The sequence below is a fragment of the Camelus bactrianus genome, chromosome 5 (assembly GCF_048773025.1).
Source record: "Camelus bactrianus isolate YW-2024 breed Bactrian camel chromosome 5, ASM4877302v1, whole genome shotgun sequence".
In the NCBI taxonomy this organism is placed as follows: Eukaryota; Metazoa; Chordata; class Mammalia; order Artiodactyla; family Camelidae; genus Camelus; species Camelus bactrianus.
This window is the reverse complement of record NC_133543.1, coordinates 89233903-89255379: the sequence shown is the minus strand read 5'-3', so window position 1 is coordinate 89255379 and position 21477 is coordinate 89233903. Positions and strand designations below refer to the sequence as shown.

Here is a 21477-nt window from a genome sequence, read left to right as displayed (position 1 = left end):
GACTCACACAACCTCGCCGCTAAAATATGGAGAGAGTCCCGAAATCAAAAGGATTTCAATCAAAAGCTCAGTTTTTCTTCTTGTGACTCCACCCCAGCACCCCAGCCCAGCCTGGCTGGCTGTGGGGGCACAGGACGAAACCCCTCTCCATGCCAGCCTGGATCCTGGCAGTGGTGGCCCCTTGTGACTTGTTCCTGCCAGCTCCACTTAGGAACCCCACACGATTTGAAGTTCATTTATTCAACAAGTCTTTGCAGCTGGCAATGCTGGTGATGCAGACAGAGGAGTCCAGCCTTCAAAGTGGTTACATTTCAAGGACACCCAAAACCGGTAAACTAACCTATAAAATAATTATACATTTTGATGGATACTTTGAAGGAAATAAACAGGAGGCAAAAATGAAGAATAAGATGTATATTATGATCAGCTTCAGCCAGGGAGACCAGGGAAGGCCTGGCAGAGGAGGTGAGATTTTAGCTGGAGGCACTGGCCCGGTGCCTGCACTGGCGTTGGAGGGGAACATCCTTCCTGGACAGAGAACAGCATCCTTGGGCAACCCTCAGGTGGCAAAGGGCAAAGGGCAAAGGGCACAGCATATTTAGGGCGTGGAGCCTGGTGAATGAAGGGGAGAGAGAAGGAGGTGAGTCGAGGGCACAGACAGGTGTGTCACAGTATAGTTAGGTGCCTGCAATCTAAATTATCTGTGAGAATTCGGAGTCCTGTTGGTTACCATAGTTAAGTCATCTGGATTCAGAATTATTAAACACCTCAGGTTTTTTGGTTGGTTTTTTTTTTTTACATCTTTCATAAACAAAATTATTTTCTTTGACTTTTCAAAGTATCTTAAACCATGGTCAGATCAAGCCCACCAGGGTAGAATAAAAGTAGAACAAAACTTTGGAAAATTACATGAAAATTCTCTGAAATGCGAATTTTAATGTGTTTTCAATTTCTTTTAATTAAAGAAATAAAGCATAACTACCCATGCCATTTCAGGATTTTTTTTTTCTTTCTAGTTTCAACTTTTTAATTAAAAGTTCTGCACAGATTCCTCAGTCATGGGGGAAGGATACAGAAGGGAGTGAGGCAGGAAAAGGCCATTTTATACAATTTGTGAAATAGGAACGTGGATCCTCCTTTTTGCCCCCAAAATAGCGTTGCTTAAACCTCCCACTGTCAGCTCCCCGCACCTATTTCTGCTCTGATGGGGTTGGGGGGACCCACTTCCGTCGACTTCCACGACTTCTTTCAATGAAGGTATTTTTGCCTCTGTGCTCCAGTTTACTCGTCTGGCCCCAAAGTTAGAACCCAGGCAAGGGTCGAGGCAAACAGGGTCTGATGTGAAAGGAATGCATGAATGGGGAGCTGTTTTCTGCTGGAGGGAAGGGAGGGGTCGCACGGCTAATTCCAGCATGTGTTATTGGGAAGTATGACGTCTTACCACACAAAGTCTTCCTTATTCGTGACTGCTTGTGAATAAAACACACATTGAATCGTTCTGAGTGCTGCTTTTAAAACCCTGCCTCCCAGTCAGAACACCTCCAACCACTGGGCTCCAGGAAGCTGTCTTTGCCAATTCCCAAAAGTAACTCAAATCCAAACACCTGGAGGAGGGGGACAGGCGCCGCGCTGGACAAGGCGCAGTTAGTTCTATCACGACTTGCTGGGGTTAGCATCACTCAGCTAGCTTTTTTTATTCTTACCCTGACAAATAATTCCACGAGTCTTTTTGAAACAATTCACTTTGAGAACACGCGGTCTTAGAAGGTTTGCAGCATTGCCAGGAACCGTGAGAAAACAAGAAAAGCAAGACATAGTAATTAGCCTTCAAAAAAGTTTACTGATTAAAGGTTTATTAAAAGGTTCTTATCAACAAATGGAGGGGGTGCTGAGGGGGATCTCAGTGGAAGGTTGTCGAGCAGCACTATGCAGCTCACCTGGGAGAGGGTACAAAATGCCATGGGATTAAAGGAGGAAGACATACCCCCTATCTGTGGAGACCAGGCATAGGGCTTCTGAAGGAGTCATCCATCTCTAAAGTTCTGTTCTGTTTCTTATGCCTCAGTACTGAGGAAGGTTCTGGGAGAGGCTGTGCTCTGCCAGGGTCAACTTTTCTTGCCACTTAAATTACAAGGAAGCATCACTGAGTCTGCACAGTACAAGAAATGTCAGAGTTCTGACACCTTAAAAAGAAAGGCTGGCATTCTGAAATCCCCAGATGAGCATGCCAACCAGTTGAACCCAAATAAAAGTCTAGGAGATTTTTAACACTGCCTTTTGCCATACCCTCCACTAAGGACTCTTTTATGGCATGGGATGCCATCAGTCTGCAGGAGAGACACCTCAAAGCCTCCGTGAGGTTTCTCCAGTTCCTTCCATATCTAATCTGGGGCTCCATAGTCAGGTTTCCTTGTTTAGCAATGTCAGTTGGAAAAAAAAAGAAAAAGCACATAAGAGCTGTGATTTGAGTCTCATTCAGTGTCTTACTGAGAACTATAGCCGGGGAAACAGCCTCTCAGATGGGACTGACAAACTGTTCTGAAGAGGTAGGGGAGGAGCAAGTATACTAAGAATTTTGGGGGCTGAGAAATACATGGTATTTGGTAAAAGATTACTTGGTAATCACAAGTAAAAGATTGTGCTAATCACAATCTTTTGGTCAAAGATCTTGGTAAAAGATTACTACTCATCACAAAAAAAAAAAAAGTTATCTCAAGGTAATGACGTTAGTTCTTATCTATGTATGGGAAGATGCAAGAATCTGGGATCACTGAAATTCTTCCTTAGATGTGCATCTTAACTATGTAGGGGCCCACAGATCTAAACCATGAAATGCCTCATCCTGAATTCCTTTCCGGGTGTACTGTAGGTCAGCAACTGCAGAGGCTAATGACTTGATCCTTGTAGGACTGAAATGGCAGGCAATATTTTTTTGTTTATAGAAAGAAAGCACAGCAAATAGACCAGCACTTATGGCCAACGGGAAAATGTGTTCTTTCCAACGAAACGGGGCCCCTGAGAGTTACTTTTAGGCCAGGATCATCACACATGTTGCTTACACCTGGATAACGTCCCCAAGCAGACATCACAAATGAATCATGACGCTCATTCCTACCAAGTCCAAATGATGCCCCAGAATCCCTCTTAACATAGGAGTCCAGGAACTCATTACCAATCAACAGGAATTGTCACAATAGATTAAATCTAAGGGACAGCTCTGTGTGGCAGTTCACTGTAGGAGGGACTTGTCTTCCTATGAAAAGAACAATGGGACCGGTAACAATTAGAGTCTTGGGCCCTGCAAAAAGCCTTATAGGGACTTGAGACAAATCACTAAGACGGCTACATCTTAAACAAAATGAATTTGTTAGATTCAGTCTTCCAAAGCTTGCTGAATAAATAACAGTCTTAAATTTTTGTTGACTCAGGTTTGAGTTTTAAAGTAGATACAAATACAGTTGACCCCTGAACAATGTGGGCATTAGGGGCGCCGAGTCTGCACAGTTGAAAATTTGAGTATCACTTATGGTCAATCCTCCCTATAAACAATTCCTCCATATCTGAGTTTTCACATCGAAGGATTTAACTAACAGTTGTGTGTGTAGTACTGTTGTTTTTCCTATTGAAAAAAATCCATGTATAAGTGGACCTGCACAGGTCAAACTCATTGTTGTTCAATGGCCAACAATACACCAAGACTCCAACTTTCAGAGCAGTTAACTTGAAGGGTAAGTCACTTTACAAAAAGGTTTGCCAAAGTTGTCTTTAAATGCCAAGTTTCTCTCCACAAAATGTGTTAAAGACTCAAGACCTGAAAGAAAAGGAAAGGAAGAAGATGGTTGGATAAACATAAGCCACATCAGTGAGACACGACAGCCATTTGAAAATGAATCCCGAGCAACCACGAAGCAGCTATGAGAAAATGTGATCCTGCTTATACAAGTCTCATCTATACATGTATCTTCAGAAACAACTTGATCCTTTGAAACAATCTCACACTGGGCTTGACATACAGCACCTTGTTGCTGAATACCGGTCAAGTGTGAACCACAGGCCAAGGATGGAATAACCTCAGGGAGAGACAGGAAAGGAACTGGTCATTTATCCCTGAAGGTGTGCATTAGGACATGTCCAAAAAGAGTACGTCAACTGCTGTGGAGTAGTCTTGAGGTTTTCTTCCAATCTCAGAACAGTCAATCTCATTCAGTGGTTATGAAGGTCAGTCAGACCATGCCCCCATTTAATTTAGAGCAGCAGTTATCAAACTCCATACCCTGGAGGTGCCTTGGGGCTGCCCACCAGGGAGTGGGAGGTGAAGCAGACAGGTAGACAGGACTGTAATACTCCTCCAACAAACTCACCCACGCTGCAGTCAGAGCGGCCCCTCTTTCATCTTTTCTTCAGCTTGATGTTCCACATAAGATTTCATTTGCAAAGATACAGCTTCAATACCAAAAAAAAAAAAAAAATGGAGGTGGGGAGTGTTTCTTAGTTACTATTCTAACATGTGGTCAGACATCAACATGGTCCCCAGAACCAAAACTAACAAATAGGATAGTAGGGAGATAAATGTTCCTGCACCAAAGCAGGATATGCAAGATTCAATTTTCAAACTTTTATTTGGAAATAACGTGAAATTTAGAGAAAAGTTATAAGAATAAACTTAATAAAAGATTGCTTGATTTTCTTTTCCCTAGATTCACCTAGTGCTGACAGTTTACTCATGTGCTTTATTATTTGCTTACTTTATTTCTTCTCTCTCTCTCTTTCATACATATTTTTCTCTTGATTTTTAAGGGACATTACATATATCTTGGCCACTTACCCCTAAATACATGAATTGTATTCCTTATGAATAGAAACACTTACTTCCATAATTATAGTATAGTTATCATCTTCAGTAAATTTAACTTCAGAACAATACTTTTATCTAATCTACTGTTCATATCCCATTTTTGTCAATTGATCTAATAACGCTGTTACAGCATTTTCTCTCCAGTAAAGAATCCAGCCTAGGGTCAAGGATTGCATTTAGCTGTCACATCTCTTTATCCTTTTAATCTGAAACACTTCCAGAGTCTCTCTTGGTCATCCACAATGACATTTTTTTTAAAGCAAAGAGCTCCCCTCTCCCCATTTTTAATCAAATGTTTCTCATTTGGAGTTTATCTAATGTTTCCTCATGATTCGGTTTACACAGTCTTGGCCAAAATACTACATAGGTGCTGTTGTATCTTTCTCAGGGTATCACATCCAGAGGTACGTGATGGCCATCGGCTCTCACGGTTGATGCAAATTTTGACCAGTCAAGCTGTAGAATTTCTCAACTGTATAATAGCTATTTTTTCCCCCTTGGAACTAGTCATCAGTCTGTGGGAGATCCTTTAAGACCATGCAAATATCCTGCTCCTCATCTAAATTTCCCCCTAAATTTAGTATGTATTGATGATTCTTGCTTGATCTAAACTTTACGATAATGGTTGCAAAATGCTAACTTTCCAACTCTAGTACCTTCTCCCAATTTACCAGTTAGCATTCAGCATTGCATTGTAAGGAACAGCCCTCCCCATATGTTTATTATTAATATATCCATTTGTTATTGGTATGGACTCATGAATTCTTATTTTTAATGGTTTATGATTCATTATTTTATTTAATTATTTTGGCAGATTTAACCAGTAGAAATCCTTTCAAGCTGGTTCCTATGTCCTTATGACCTGCTTTCATCTTTATTTTATCATTTTCTTAATTTCTAGCATAACAAAATTTTCTGGGCTCATCTCATACCTACCCTGCCCCAGCCCTGGAATCAGCTGTTTTTCCCAGGAGCCCTGGTTCCTTTTAGTGGGGAACGGTATTAGAGACCAAGATTCGGGCACTAGGTGTGCTGAGTGTAACTTAGGTGTTATTGCTTCTTGGCCCTTTTTAGCAGACAAAACTAGGTAATATTTGTGTGCATATATACTCATATATACATATATATATATGCATGTATATACATTTATAAACATATACTATATGTGTTTTAGAAACATGGTAACCACTGATGCCTCCAATTTCAATCCATCCCAAGAGAGTTCTTTTTGCCTTCCTTTACTCCATATTATGTCCTTTCTTCCCCAGCAAGAACCCTGGCTCCCAAGAACAACAATATATTTACAGTTGACCCTTGAACAATACAGGGATCAGAGTGCCAACCCCAACACCCCACAGTTGAAAATCCTCATATAATTTAATAGTCGGCCCTCTGTATCCATTGGTCTACATCCATGAATTCAACCAACCTCACACTGTGTAGTATTTCTTAGAAAAAAAAAATCTCTGTATAAGTGGATCCACGCAGTTCAAACACGTGTTGTTCAAGGGTCACCTGTACTTAATTGTTCAGTCCTATAATACATACACCACTGGTTCAGAACTGCTTTCTCCTACTCATACAAAACACAAGCCTACTCAAAAGAGTTCAGGATTTGTATGCAATTCCCTCTACCCCGTGCTCCCACTTGACAGGCATTCAAAAGTGATTTGAATTAGTCATTTCTTTTTTTTCTCTCCCTCTTCAGTGTTATGTTATTCATTTGAAGTATGACTGGGTGATTTGTTTCAGTTTGCTTTCAGCTTTAGGGATTTTTCCCCTTCCCATCCTCATTAACTTTATTTTTGACTATATGGAACATTAACATGGCTTCTGAAGGTCAAAACTGTGCAAGAAGACACACTCCGAGAAGCACTGCTCCCTCCATCTCTCTTCTGCCCTACTCCCCCCACCTCTTATAACTAACTTGAATGTTCCCTGATTTATCCATCCTGTGTTTCTCCTGTAAAGATAAGCAAATACATATGTTTTCTAATTTTCCTTCTTTCTTGCACAAAATGTAGCATATTATATATGTTCCTTTGCACTTTGCTTTTTTTTCTCACTTAACAATATCTCCTAGAAATCACTCCATGTCAGTTCATAGAGCTCTTCCTTTTTCTTGTTTATGGCCACATAGCACTCCATTGTGTGTGAGTACCATAGTTTTTTCCATCAGTTTCCTACATTTGGACATTAAGGTAATGTCCAATGTTTTTGTGATTACAAATAACACTCCCTTGTGATATTTGTATTTTGTATAATATTTGTCATATTTAAATATAATGATTTTGAATACAATAATCTTGTGTATTTGCATTTTCACATTGATGGAATTTTATCAGGATAAATTCCTAGATGTCGGATTGCTGGGTCAGAGGATAAATACATATACAGTTCTGTTAAATATTAACAGATTTCCTTCCACAGGAATTGTACCATTTTTTATTCCCATCAACAATGTATAAGACCTGTTTCCCCATAGCCTTGCCAACAAGTATGTTGTCAAGCTTTCATATTTTTGCAAATCTGATGAGGCGAGTTTGGATTTTAAAGAAAGGAACACAGTTATGCACATTAAAGATTTAATATGGAAAAGTAAAACAACACATAGAAAGGTCACGAGAGAATGGGGGAGGCAGAGATGACCTCATGCACCTTGTATTATACACACATAAACGGGATTAAGAAGTATTGAGATGAAAGAAGGAAGAGACTGACTAGTAAAAACCCTGAAATTAAAAAGATTGTTAAATTAACATGACACCCAGGCAAGGAGAGTCACTTTTACAGAGCAGTGAATGAATTCTGGAGTTGCATACTTAGACGGGGATAATACCAAGATGCATTTTCCTCCTGTTAACATGCCAAGATGCATTTGTTGAAATGCCACCTCTGTACCCTGTATATATTTATTTAATGGTATTTGTCTCACCGTATTACAATTATTTATTTTCAAGTTTGCCTTCTCTCCCAGACGATGAGCCTATTAAGGACGGAACCATGTCTTATTCCTGTCTGCATCTTTAGAACTGGATAATTACAGATGAGTTTGGTCTCTTACAATTAAATCTTGGTGGAAGGGAAGGAAGGAGGCATGGAATGGGAGATGGACATATTCAGGAAGAACCTAGAATGGAGGCTCTATATATCAAAACATCAGAGTTCGTTCCAGTGTGAGATTTTTGTTCAAGGAAAGCGCTTTTCCCACAGTCAACATACTGCAGCTTTTCCACACTATGTTTTTTCAACATACATTTAAATACAAATTCCCATCAGAATAAGAGGAAGGTGTCACATCCTGGGGATGATGGCTAATGCCCAGTGAACAGAAAAAAAAAACAGAAACGTCATGAATTTTGTCAAGATTAATCTTTTGGTGCCTAAGTAAATCTCCAAGCTTTGATTACAAGAGTCAGCACCTTGGTGAGAAATGGAAGTCAGTGGATTCAACGAAGCATGAAATTTCAGCACAGAATCATCTACTAGCAGGCATTAATGACTAATAAGCCATCGTTACCACTGATGTAATAAATAACTAAACTTGAGTGCTTGCCAACACTTTCACATGTTAATGCTTTGGATCCTCACAGTCTCAGGAAATAAGTTTTTTGTGATAATCATTTTACAGAAGGGGAAAACAGGTCTTACTTACTTTACCCAAGATGGATGGGCCCTGATTTTCTGAACTCTGTGGCTGCACACTGCAGGCCAAAGGTGCTGAGTTAAAACCTAACAGGTGATTAGAATTGACTGGAGAAATAGGAACCCGACTCTAATTAAGGAATTTGCTAATTGCCCTTCTCTCTGCAGACATTACTCCATTCTTGGTCTTTAGCTCTGGCACAGACTTGGCCTTAATCATGCTTTCTGCAAAACAGCAAGGAGCAGAGAATACTGTTTCTAAGTTACATCTAGCCACAAAATGAATCTCTTCTGTCCTTTCCAAAGCCGCATCACCAAGCCCTTGGAGCACAGAGCTGCCCACTGTCCCTGGAAACCATGCAAATAGCTCCCTGTTTTGAATCTGTGCAGAGCCCACCTTTCTGACTCCCCATCCAGGCTTTCCAAGCCCACGTGCAAACATTAGATAAATGAGTTTTCCTCACCGTCTCCCACTGAGCACTACAGAAGTGAACTCTACTCAAGGGAAAGGGACAATAGTCTGGAGGAAAGAGCAGAGGAACCTGGATACTCCTGTGTCTCCTCTCTCTACTCATTGCCACCACAAGCGAAGTGGTTAAGGGCACAGGTTCTGGAAGGAGCTGCCTGGGTTCGAACTCTGGTTCTGCCACTAGAAGTATCACTTTGGGCCAAAAACTTACCCTCCCCAGGCCCCATTTTCTTCATCTGAAAAATACAGATAATCGTACTAGGACCTATCTCATAAGGCTGTTGTGAGGGATCAATATAAAATCCATGCGAAAGCACTTAGAATAGTGCCTGGCACATAGGAACAGTGGTTTCCACCACATCACTTTACCCAGGCTCCAAGTATCTCTGGTTTTCATGCCATTTCTAAACAGTTGTCAAGCCTGGTCATTGTGTCATTGAATATCTCCCATCTTCTCCCCTTCCTCTCCATTCTCTTTGCCACTACTTGAATCCAGACCCGGAGGCAAAGTCTACCAAGTCCCCTACACTCCTTCTCCCCCTTCTCCTTAAAAAAGTACCCTCAGTGTTAGCCAGACATACTGCCGCCCAGCTAAAAGACTCCACTTCCCAGACTTCCCTTCAGTTAGATGTGGCCATGTGACAAGTTCCAGCCAATGAGAAGTCAGCAAAAGTGTCCTGTGGAGCTTTTGGGAAGTCCCCCTTCAAAGAACACATGGTTTTCTGCACCTTTCCTCTATTTGCTGTGGATCAATATTGATAACAATGGCAGCTCCCTAGGGACGGCAAAGCCAAGAGCCATGCTTGAAGACTAAATGCCTGCTAACTCTGGAGCTTACACATCAGTTCCTAACTGCTCACCCCCACTTCAGAAAGCTGAAAGCCGCCAATACAGGCAGAGCAAATTAACCCTGCGTGATACACACCCTATCCTACGTAACACCAAGGGATTCTGACCCTTCTCCGCATCCAACCTCTCTCTCCACCTTGCTGCCTGACTAATCTCCCTAAAGCATGGCTCTACATCCTCACAGAGACTTCAGTGATCCTGCCCCATCGCCCAGTCTCCTTAGCTGCCATGGTCTGGCCCGTACCCACCTTTCTACACCTACCTCCATTCCTTCTCTTCTGGCCAACAAAACCCAATGACTTCCTGTTTCTCTTCCTTTAAATTTTATGTCCCTGGATCTGGATTGCCCTTCAGGGCTTCAGTAACATTCAGTCTCCTCCATGAAGCCAACCTGCCCTGATCCCCCAAGCCAAGAGTAATTCTCGGTCCTCAGAACCTCCCTGACACTCACTCCTGCTCGTATCAAGGACCCCAGAAGCCTCCTTATGCCAAGACCGGGTCACTTGCCTGCCTACCTGGCCCCAGGACTTGCTTGCTCATCTTCTCTCTTGGTCTTCTTCCAACCCAGCAGACCCCCACTCTTCTCCCTTGCCTAGCCCAGTCTCCACAGGCCCTGCCTTCCTCCCTGCCCCTAGAGACAGGGGCACTGGGTCCACCCACTTAAAGGCTTTACCCTCAATCCTTAAATCCCTCAGAGGTAACATTAGGGAGGGGGAGGTAACAGACATAATAAACATGAGACAAGTCACTGGCTTAAGGGAGTTCACAAGCCTCTTCGGACTATGGTCCCTGCTGGCTGGTTCTTACATCTTCATGAGCTGGAAGCCATACACAGCAAAGGATGCCTGCCCTTCACCTTCATTCCCACAGGTAGGGCTCACCAAACACCCAACCCCATTTTAAATTTGCTGTCAGCATCTTCTGTGAAGGCCCTCTTCCAGCAACTAGGAAACAAATAGAAATAAAAATCCAAAGCAGTTTTCTCCTGGCTCAAGTGAACATTGTGTATCTCAAAGAACCTTCAAAATAGAGAGAAACTTTTCAGAGGTCCTCTGCTTCAAACAGGAAGGAGTCCCTCGGGGCATTTCCTCACATATTCTTTCATTGCATTACATCACTTTCTACCTTAAAACACCGTATAGTAACTACTTGCTTATTTTTATCCCTCCCCATCCCCAGGTACGCTTGACTTCTCTCCAGTTCAAGTGTAAACTCTTCAGGGAAAGATCTAAATTTGGTTCATCTTTGCAGTCCCACAGAGCATACCTAGACCAATACCTTATATGAGTAGCTACTCATTCCAATGTTAGATTAAAATGGATAACATTAATTAATTAACGTTTAATTAATTAAATCAAAGAAGACCAGACCTGGTAGAAAGACTCTCTGGAGAAGATATGGACCTAAACCATCACATGAAGACTGAGTAGGATTTAGACTTTCTAAGGAGAGAGAGAAATGGTATGAGCAGGGAGTTCCTGGAACCCTAGATCAAAGTTCTAAAATAAGTCTCCCTTGGCCTCTCTCACAAGCACGTGTTGTTCCCGTAGACCTCATTTAGAGGGGCCTTCAGCTCTCAGCAGCCTTCTTAGGAACTCAAAAATTTCCAAAGTAAGGCATCTTAGGATGCTTCCATCCCCAGTACATTTGGAATACCTGGCCTTCTGGAAAACCAATGACAGTTTCAAAGGAAACCTCAGGCTCAGGCCCTGTAGGTTTCCCAGTTTTCCCACCCCAACAACCTTCATCCATTTTGGGAATTTAAAAATTATAAAAATAATAATAAAGACTATGAGGGGCAGGGAGGCTGACAAAACTTGTTGGAAAAATGTGGTGTTCCATGTCCTCTGATCTGCAGAACTCAAATAGGAAGAGCAGTAGAAGGAGGTCAGGTTCATCTTTGATGGAGCCTTTTAAGTGAAATTGTCTGGACTTGCAACCAAGGCAAGAAATTCTACCTCTGGAAGGAAAACATTTACTTTACAGATGGGCTATTGATCCCAAAATAATTACTGATGGTGAAGAAAGGAGTCAAACCAATTAGGTTTTCTCTTCAAGTTGATCCCATCCCATTTCTCAATGCCCCCTGTGAAATCTTTATATAATCCTGGGTGAGTCCCTCCCAACTGCAGGAGGTCACAGATGAGAGGGACGGCCTGACTCAGGCTTCATGCAGGGCAGATGTCCCCTGCTTCATGCCAGTTGGGAGGCAGGAACTGTGCTCCTAGGCTCCGGTCTCTGATTATCTGTTTATGTGAAGTTATATGTAATGGAACCTCTTTGAAAGCTGAGCCGTGTGGAAGCCATTTAAAATTATTTCACTTCCAGTGTTAAGCCAGCTAGAGCTGTTTTCATGCAAGGGGAGGACCACTTCAGAGACTGTCAAGGTTCAGAATACGCCACAGGTGACAGGTGGTCTGAGTATTTGAAGAAATTCCTGCGTCCAAGATAACCTTGACTGGAGGAGTGAGCAGGGGAATTTTAAAGGAAATATGAATTTTGCCTACAAAGTTGGAGCACATGAAACATTTTCCCAGACCTCATTTTAGAAAACGCATTGACCAAGTGGAACCACTGAGTTTCCTTGGGAGGCCTCACAGTGGCGAGGATGGACTGTGGGCTTTGGTGCTGGGCAGAGCTAGGCTAAGTAAACCTGGGAAAGTTACTAAATCTCCCAGAGCCTCAGGTTATTTATCCGTAAGAGGTGGGAAATAATTCCTACTTACAGGGCTGTTATTCTAAAAATTAAGTGAAATAATGTACGTGAAGCCACTAGCACTTTGGTTTGGCACGTGGCCATCACTCCACTATATGACAGCTATTATCCTACTTATTATTTTAAGTCATAATTATATGTTTGGAATAGTAGGTCAGGACAAGTCTACAACATACAACTGACTTTGCTTAGACAAGAAGAGTTTGTAAGGGCCTGGGAAAATTGGACAAGAGAAATGCAATCTCCAATTTCACAGCTATTACATAAATCCCCAAGCTTTTTATCTTTTTCCATTTTCTTCCCAATTCTCAGCCCTTCTAAGCAGAGTGATGCATCCCAGAAATTTAGCACAGGGTACAACATTCAGAGCCAAGGACTCCAGGGAAACCAGGAGATCAACTTTCATCCTCTTGAAACCGAGCAGTACCCTCCAGGACTCTCTCTGGTATAGGACCCCCATCCCCACCCCCATATCCTCCACTTCTTGAAGTAAAAGCCTTAGCTTCAGGCCTCCCCTGAGCCTTGAAAGGCTGGCTCCAGAGTTAATGATTAAGAAAATGTAAACGTGTAGTAACAAAAAATAGCTGTTGGGTCAGGAAACTGGTAAGAGTTTAAGCAATAGATCAGCCATATAGCAAGTCACAGGACCTTTAGTTCATCCCTGAAGGATATAGATATCAGTGCCTGATGCACATTCCTTAGCTGTTTTTACAGAGACCAGACTCCCACCAGATGGAAACTGCTGACCACAAGCACGTAGACCCCGGACCGATTGGGACCAGAAGGTTGATGATGTTGACTCCCGACACATCATCCTGTTATATCTCCACCAACCAATCAGAATAATGTCCATGAGCTGACCAGGCACCCAGCAACACACACCTCTAATGTTGCCTTTAAAGATCTTTCCCTGAAAGCCATCAGGGAGTTTGGGTCTTCAACTTGCTTGGTTCCCTGCAATAAACACTGTACTTTCCTTCACCACAACCCAGTGTCAATAGATTGGCTTTGCCGTGCATTGGGTGAGTGGACCCAAACCCAGGTTTGATAACACTCTTACATAATGAAAGCACATATCTACATGAAAGACACAGTAAGCTGACCCATCACAGAGTCATGGAAGCTAGGATATATTTAGACCAGATGAGCATATGCACAACACTGGCCTATGGTCAGAGGTATGACCAACCCTGGTTTGGAAGTCCTCCCATTGGAAGTTTAATTTATAAATTAAACAATCATTTCAATAGTATGCAGTTGCCTCAGCAGACAGAAGAAGCCTGGAGGTAGCCCCTTGTAAACCCATTACACTTCATCGGTTGCCCTTAAATTTCAGATGTGTCAGTTGGCACTTACAGCTGTAATCCAACCAACATGTAATCTTGGTTTACAGCTTGGTAATCCAACCAACATGTGAAAAAAGGTAGAGATAAGTGAGAGACAATATTCAACCTTTTTTGACAGCGGGTGTGACATGGATATGAACCAATCAGACATGAGCCCTAGTCAGAAAGGAAACAAACACTTTGTGGTCCTTGTCCACAAACACTGGTCCCAACAGGACAATTGCATGTTGACTGACTACCCTGAATGGAATTAATTTTTCTTCACACTGGTGGTCAGAATGCACATTACCCAGCTAGCACCAGCTTTACACAAAAAAACTGAATGCCAAGTTTAATCCTGTGTGATTGAAAAAAGCTGAGCTCCACAACCCCCAAAGTGGGTTTAAATGCAGAACTCAACAGGCTTGTAATTACATGCAATACCACAAGCGAGCATGACTATAATACCATTTTACTACACAAAGGAGAACTATTGAGTTCTATTCACAAGAGAAGGTGCTACAAAGATTCCTCTCTCAGTAGGATAAAAAAAAGATACATCATAGCATATATTTTCCAGTAATTTATTCTTATGAAACCAAGCATAAAGGATAATGGACCTGATTTCCTTATTTTTAATGCACCCTGGAGAGTTCAAGCAAACCAGAAGCAAGAACAATGATGGGACCCATCCCAATTTCAGCAGATGAGGAGGCAGATCATCCCACTGTGAGAAGTGAGCTTGTTTTGGTCCTTGACCGCCCTTCCTCCTCCATATATCCCCGTGCCCCATTCCCCACCAGGCAAGACCACACAAAATCCACCCCAAAGAGACAAGATGGTCCTCTGTCAAAGGACCCTGGGAAAGTCCACTTCACCTTTATCTCAGTGACTAATTCCCCTCATTGTCAGAAAACCCGACCTCACATTGAAGCCTAATGTAATGGAGATGGCCAGCCTTTCAGACTCACCCATATTTCCCCTGAGGGCGTTCATGCTGCATACTCTCTCCACAGTATGGGCACTTGAGCCACCTGCCTTACTGAGTTAGTGGGTATTCCCACCTGCAGGGACCCCTGGGAGAGCCTTGGGAGCACAGCCCAAGCAGGCAGGAGGGACAAGCCAAGAACATGATGCCAGGTGGCAGGATGCCCGTCATCACAGCACTCCCTCTGCTCCCATCCTCACCCACTTCCTTGACTGAAAGCCAGCCCCAGAACTCAGGAACCAGATGGGCTCAGCTTTCACCACCTCATGGACAAGAGCCCCAGGCACCTTCTCTTCACCAAGTCTTCTCCCAGATGCTAGTCCCAAAATGCCTATAGTCACACCCCGTTTTCTGAAAGATGGAACCATCACCATTCTTAAGTATGTCTGCAGGGATCCCAGATTTCTTCACGGGGATGTTGTAGGGAGTACTTTCAGAGATTCACATATTTATTCTTCTTAAGATAAACAAGGTATCTTTCTCACCCTCTTCTGCTAGAACAGAGGGAAAATACATATTTAATCTCCAGTAGAGCACACTGTTGTGTATATGGTGTACGTTTTAAAAAATTCTCTGTATAGTGGATGTAGAGTATAATTGGTGAATCTTCCCCATGTAATCCTTGAATATTACTGTAGAAAACTTCCCCATTAATCTTTTTTCTCAGAATTACTTCCTCCTTCCCCAAGCAGCAGCCATGGGAAGGCACCTCACAGACCTCCAACTCCAAGATGCACAATTAACCAAGGGCCCCAGGGGCTGCATTCAGAACTCTAGTGGCACCTTCACACCAAGGCCACACTTTCCACCAGCTGCTCCTGGCCAATGGCTGAGCCCAGCAGGTCTCAACAACGAGGCTGGCGGCTGGCTTAGCTCTGAGATTCCCCAGTGAGCGTGCTAAACCTTCATTGCCTGCATGGCAGTCTAGGACATTGCCAGCCAACCTCCCCTCCTCCTTCACGCCGCTCAGACTTGGCATCACAGTCCAACAGCTCTCCCCTAGTTTCTCTTGGAGAGGTGTATTCCTAATAAAATCCTTGCATGTTTAATCCTGTCTCCATATCTACTTCCCCCAGGACCCAGAAAAACACAGATATAGAGAAAAGAGAGACAACAGTTGTTTATTTGGAATCTGGGACCCTCCAGCCCTCATTCTTCACCCCTCAAGCATCCCCGGAGCGTTTACTGTGCACTTGGTGCTGTTGGTGTGGGGGGCACAAGCACAGTGCTCCCAGGAGGGGACAGGTGGGGAAAGGAGATAAGTCAGGTCAGAATCTGCCAATCTAACCTGAACTCTGGGCACTGCCGAGCACTCAGCACGACTCCCTCCAGTCTCTAATGACAGGGAAGACACAAAACCATTCTGATGCCACCCCCTCTGCGGAACGTTCTACACCTTTAGTAGAATGGCATATATGTAATGAACATCTAGCCTGTTTGATGGATGGGACCCAAGTACAGGGAAGGCAGAAGAGGAGGCAGAAGGGTTAGAAACCACATAGGAAATAGATCCCAGCATGAACCCAAATGTAAAATGAAACTGAACTTACTTTTAACAGGCCTTTAACATGAAAACCCATAAAGTCATGGTCCATCAGGTGCTCTTGCTGAAAAAAACTTTCTTAAACCAATTTAGAGTCTTAATGAAAATGAATCTGGGGGGATGAGAAAATGTCGTTAACCATCAAAACTGTCGCCTAATCATGGCTAACGAGGGCTCTCATGCCTATACTTGACTGAGGATTAAGATGCTGACGGCAAGTTTATTAAATGAACTCATTGTAATAACACACCCAACTAACCCTGCACAGCTCTGCTCCGCGGCACACGGTGGGTACCATTTAACTAAGAGCATGGAGCTGATGGGCCTTGATGATCAGGCTAATCCGCCTTTTCATTAGGACCTGGGGGATGTGACAAAAAGGAATTTCATCATGATCTGAAGACAGGTTGGATCAGATGAGTGACAGCAGATGAGTCTTTCTCCCCCCAAGAAAATCAAGGTGCCTAAAACTTGTTAAATCTCCACGTCTGTCACTAGGTGCTTAAACACCCTCAAAGAGCTTTTACCAAGACAGACCAGAAAGAGCAGAGAAAAATGTGGGGCTTAGGCCAACTGCATCAAGCCGACTTTGCGTTGCAGTGCAGTTTGCTTAACCAGACGTTGGAAGTCAAAGGCATTCTGAAAGGTCTTCCTCAAGCTGGGGGATGATGACTAACAGAGCCAGCTCCAGGCAAACTCTGAACAAGCCTGCTTTCCGCCGCTCCCTCCCTCCCTTCCCTTTTCCTGTCCTGAAATGCCCTCCCCCATCTCTGTCTCCTGTTTGAATTCCAGGACCCAATTCAGGGAGGGAAGGGAAGGGGAGGAAAGGGTAGTTGTTAAAGGTTCCATTTAGTCATCTTCCTCCTCCCCCCAGCATCACATACCCACCACATGGGGGATCTGCCGATACATTTCTAAGAATAGGGATGTCTGAATTGAACTTGTCCCCTTCCTGCACCATAATCACCCGCAAAAATTTCCAAACACTTATCGACAATCTGCTCCACCTGGGCTTCATCTCTGGTGCCCTGGGATGATGAAGGAAGAGGACTGGTTTCCAGCAGAGGGGACAGCTGGTAAGTAAGAGATGGTGGCAGTCCCAGGGGAAGACAAAGGGAACGCCACAGGTCAATGTAGGCATAGGCAAAAAAAACTACATTAGAGGAAGGTGACCTGGGTATCTAGTATATACAAAGGCAGACACTAGGGTCACATGTGTACACCTATGTGTTGGTTTTTTAATTTAATGCTGTGGCATACATAATCAAAACAAAGGATACTTTGTGATAATGTAGGCTTATTTGAAGGATGGTATTTACATTTCCTTACAAAAATATCTGACCTTCCAGGAGGTTCCCGATAAATAAATAATCTTTGCTAAAAACCCAAAGCATAAAAATTAAGACGACCTGGTGTGAGAGTGAGCCTTCAAAGGATCTTAATCCTAAAAGTGGACAGGTTTACCACGGGGCTGGGGGAGGGGAGTGTAAAGGGCTGAAAGCAAACAGCCTCAAACAAGTAACCAAGGCTCAGAGAGGTTAAGAGTCTTGTCAAAGGTCACACAGTGCAGAAGTTCCAGGACCAGGTCTCCACCCATCAAGTGCTGGATTCTTTCCACTCTAATCTGACCTGAGCATGTGTCCTTGCCTGTTCTCTGAAAAAAAAAAAAAACCAAAATGACTCACTTTTCAAGTTCTCAATATTTTGACACTAGAACTTCTGTAAAATAGTAAAGCCTTGTTTCATGTTGTTTTTTTTTTTTTTTTAACAGAACTGTTTTCCCCCAGGAGTCGGCTCAGGTCCTCTCCTTCGCCCCTCCCACCTCCATACTTAGTTCAAGGCTCTGGATTTATTTCGTCGTGGTTGGAGTAAAGAAAGAAGGGAGGAGATGGTGTCAGGGCGCCTCTAATAAGCATAAACTGGCTGGCTGCTAAATCCTTTTCAAGAATTGAAGCTTTTGCTGTCTCACTGCTTTTCAGTCAAATTACAGGGCATGATGTTTTGGATGATTAGGTCTGTGATGAAACTGGTGACAAAAGCTATTTCAGAACCCACAGTGGTTCCTTTAAATCAGAACACGAAGACCTGCCAAAGATACTCTAACTAAAACGATTTCAGCCCGTTGCAGTCTTCTGCACATGTCAATATTCTCTCCTTTGCGAAGGTAATCAATAACTAAAGAGAAAAAAGCAAATCTTGGTGAAAAAATAGATTTGGCATCCTTAGCTGTATAAACAGCATGTCAGTTCTGCCTTTCAGTTGTACTTTTTGGCCCTCATTAGTTGGGCTTTTTTCTCTGATAAGCTGTCCTCCGAACTATTTTTGTTCTCTAACTGTGTTTACTTTTGAAATTGAATTTTTTTTTCCATTCCCAAGTGTGCCAAGTATGCTCGCGTAGACAATCGAAGCTCACGCAGCACACAGTGGAGTTAAGTTCTGATAACAATCTGATTTAGTTTGATCATCAAGGAGCATCAAATCAATTCTTTTAGTTCCAAATGCCCATTTTCAGGTCTGAGAGATTCTGAGTAGCTCTGAAGCTCAATCATGTTAACTGAGTAACAGCCAAACTTCCAACACCCTGGGTGCTGCAGGCAAAGATCTCATCTAACTGTTGTTAACAAGCGTGAACTATTGCAAATGAGTCGCCACTGGCTTTTGGATTAATTCATACCTTACTCTATGCAGAATTTTCCAGAGCAAACCTCCCAGGCTATGTTGTTGATCACAACCACAAAGAACATGGTTGAGTTGGATGGTGTTTTCCTCCATTGTGATGAGCGCTGAAACAGGTACAGTATTTAGAAAATGGTCAGGAACTCCCTCCTTGAGGCAGCTGCTTGTCCCCCTCTCCCTCCTTGGGTGTTCCCAATACCCTTCTCTGCCTGATCGATACCCCCAAGAGAGAAACAGATTCAAAGACAACTACATCATACTTCCTTTTGGCAAGGGGGATCATGCTTTCCTCTAGAACCACTAATATCCCCTTAAGGGGGTTTGTTTCCTGCCCTGAATTCAGTGCAGATTTGGTATACTACAGAGTGTAGGAAATAGCAAGTAAACGCCTTGCCTTTAATCCCACGCTGTGGGGAGGAACAAGCTGGCTGGAGTCTAACGCCATGAGCGATATCCCCCTCTCCAGCTGCACTTGAGTTGCTAGAAACAGAGAACTCCATGGATGTGGTGAATATCTGTTTCATCAAACTGCATGTGATATTGTAACAGGGAACATTATAAGTAAATATACGAGTTACTAGAATTTTTCAAAAAAGAAACAGAAATCTTGAGAAATATGAAATAAGCTAATAAATGTGGACGTGCTTTGTAAATGATAAAGCAGATAACTGCTTGCTGTCATTGTTACTTTGATACATGTAAATACAAAAATTCTAAAGTGTGCCTTTGTGACGAATAAGACATTTCACTTACAAGAGACCCAAGAAATGCTAACTCTGTCTTCTACCTGCTTCTGTTATGGTTCCTCCCGGGAAAGTCCTCAGATGGTAGGGAAGTCGTTGTCCTTTGGACTTCCTCAGCAGGCTGAACTTAATGGTTCACAGGGCTCCCTGTGGCTGAATGAGCCAAGGATAAGAAGAAGGGTGGTGTTCTCAAGCGTACAGACTGAAGAGGAAGAGGAAGATCCCCCGACTTCTTACAGGTAACCAGTAAGAGTGACGGGAATATGCCCGTCACAATAGGGTGATGGGTAATGTTTAACAATTTCTCCCTGGGGGAAAACAGATGTGCATATAAGGCCATACTATGTACATAATTTTTACTATGTACTTTTACTAATATAAAGGACATATAGTGCTCAATTATCAATAATAACAAATTATACAATACCTTTTATTATAAATCCCATGTAACCAATGGAACCACACAACTTTTTTTGCCAAATTCCTGTATCCATAGTCCACCTATGGTTAAAAATGTCAAATGAATCTAGTTACAGCATGAATGTTGGTGACGGTTTTCTTTACATTTTTTACATCTTTACAAGACAAAAGAAAATGAAATAATAAAGATGTATGTCTGAACTTCACTTGCTCATCAGCAACAGGAGTCACGTCCTTGCTGAATCAGATCAGATCATAGTTCCAAATGCCAGGAGAATTTCCTCCATTTTTTGGATGATTCTGAACGTAACAGGTACAGACATGACACACTTTTTTAAGTTTCACATGCATTATTCACATTTTCTCCATTACTTTCTTAAGTCTAGGCAATCAACAAAGCAATAAATCAAGCCCTAATCTGTAGTATCTGCAGAGAGATTTCTAGGGTGTAGATACCCCCACCATGGCTGTTTCCAAGCTACCAACATGATGCCACGGATCACTGGTAGGGGAGAAAGACTAGAGATGGAGTTAATGATTAATCATTCCTGTGTGATGGAGCCTCTGTAAACATCCCAATAGCATGGGGTTTGGAGAGCTTTCAGGTAGGTGAACACATCATGTCACGAGGGTGGCACCCCTTAGCCCCACAAGGACAGAAGCTCCTGCACTTGGGACCCTTCCAGATCTCACCCTATGTACCTCTTCATCTGACTGTTCATCTGTATCTGTCATTATATAATAAACTGGTAAACATAAGTGTTCTCCCAAGTTTTGTGAGCTTTTCTAGCAAACAATCAAATCTAAGGAGGAAAGTCGTCGGAACCTCTAATTTGTAACCAAGTGGAACAGAAGTTGTGGGTAACCAGGAGACCTATTACTTGTGATTGGCATCTGAAGCAGGGGGCATTCTTATGGGATGGAGCCCTTAAGCTGCAGGGTCCACAATAACTCTAGTTGGTGTTAGTATCAAAGTGAACTGCAGGACGCCCAGCTGGTACTACAGAATTGCTCGAGGTGTGGAAAACCCACACGTGTTGGAAGTGTCTTAAGTGTGGTAGTACTGTGAGAGTAAAGGAGAAACACAAGAAGAGTGTGGTTTTTCCTTTATACCTAGTTTTTGCCCATTTCCTTGAAATGGTGGTTAAGGTGTGGACAAACCCCTCTGAGCTCCTGCCCAAGCTTCTGGACATCTTTGAAGGTTCCTCCTAAGTGCCTGTGGAAATCCTCATATATGATCTTTCTAGT

General features: G+C 42.8%; 1 long non-coding RNA gene across 2 annotated transcripts; it reads right to left on the bottom strand.

Moving 5' to 3' along the window:
* Nucleotides 1-399: 399 nt before the first annotated feature.
* On the bottom strand, nucleotides 400-20031 carry LOC141577655 (uncharacterized). 2 transcript variants are annotated; one of them, XR_012506889.1, is made up of 5 exons: nucleotides 19820-20031; nucleotides 19065-19173; nucleotides 4362-4443; nucleotides 1704-3811; nucleotides 400-612 (listed from the first exon to the last, which is right to left on the bottom strand). It is a non-coding gene; the product is annotated as an uncharacterized LOC141577655 (long non-coding RNA). The 2 variants fall into 2 exon arrangements; XR_012506890.1 differs by having other exon boundaries at nucleotides 1704-1759.
* Nucleotides 20032-21477: the final 1446 nt, after the last annotated feature.